Raw genomic sequence first — 1,204 nt, 5'->3', positions numbered from 1 at the left:
TTAGTCAGTTTGACTCTGATACTGTGGGTGCTCGTTTTGCTTAGGAAGGTGAAATGATCTACAGCTGTCTGTGTGGTGCTGGAAGCCACGATACAAGCTGCTGGAAATCTTTAAAAATTAAATAAAAGTGCTTCAATGCTTCCTTTATATTCCAGCTTGGACCACCCTTGATCCATGTTATCATAACCTCATAATTCATAGTGACACACCATCCCAGCATTCATGAAAATCATTAACAAAACTGGTTGTTACAGCCCAGTCTAGGGGTACCGAAACGAAACATAAGGGTTAGGAAAGACGTGACCCCGCCCTGGTCCCCAAAACCATACCCAGAAGCTAAATCTTTGAAGTGAACAGTGGTTTATTTGTGGCTACACTGAAAACTTAACTCCGGGGGGAACAAAGGCCAAAATAACAAACAGAACAAGCTAAGTCGGGAAAGGAGGAGCTATCTAAAACCCTAGATGAATCAAAAACCAAACAAAAGACAAGTGCCACGCCTACCTCTCTACCTGAATTAAACAGGAGGAAATAATACTAGAAATAATAAGGCAGCTCACCCCTTCTGTTTCAGTGCCTATTTACAAGTGAAAAATAATTTACACACTATATACAAACTCTGTGAATCTCAGGAATAACACACAAATCACAGGGTTTGGAAGCCAGGGTCAGGTCTGCCACATGATGAGGGGACTCGAACTCTATCAAGACAATCTTCCATTCCAGGAAGAGGAGAAGAGTCAGGTTTGGTCGCACTGTTTACTTTTTGAAAATCGTGGGGTTTTGTAAACCTTTGGTACAAGAAAACATGGGGAACTCCATGCACTGGAACTCAGGACAGCTAGATTATTTTCCAGAAAGTAGGAAACTTCTTGCTGAAAAAGTGCACGTTTGGTATGGTTCACACAATAAGCGTGTTGTTTGATTGTCACCTACATCTATGTCATGTCTAAGGACCGTAGTGAGAGACGAAGTGTCTGCAAACAGGAACGGATGGTCTTTTATAAGACAGCACATATCGTTCTGGGCAGCGTCATCCAAATGTTTTAGGCGGGATTTTAAATTGTCTAATATTTCAGAGTTTCTGAGTCGGGAGCAACCCTCAGCACAAACGAAAACTAAGCCATCACTTTCTGGATTATACTGAGACAAAGACACTGGTACCACTACGGGCAGGGACGACGGCACAGCAGGGGATGAAGAG

Source organism: Haplochromis burtoni, unplaced genomic scaffold (assembly GCF_018398535.1).
Source record: "Haplochromis burtoni strain Fernald_Lab_line unplaced genomic scaffold, NCSU_Asbu1 Contig_415, whole genome shotgun sequence".
Lineage (NCBI taxonomy): Eukaryota > Metazoa > Chordata > Actinopteri > Cichliformes > Cichlidae > Haplochromis > Haplochromis burtoni.
Note: the sequence above shows the minus strand (reverse complement) of the source record.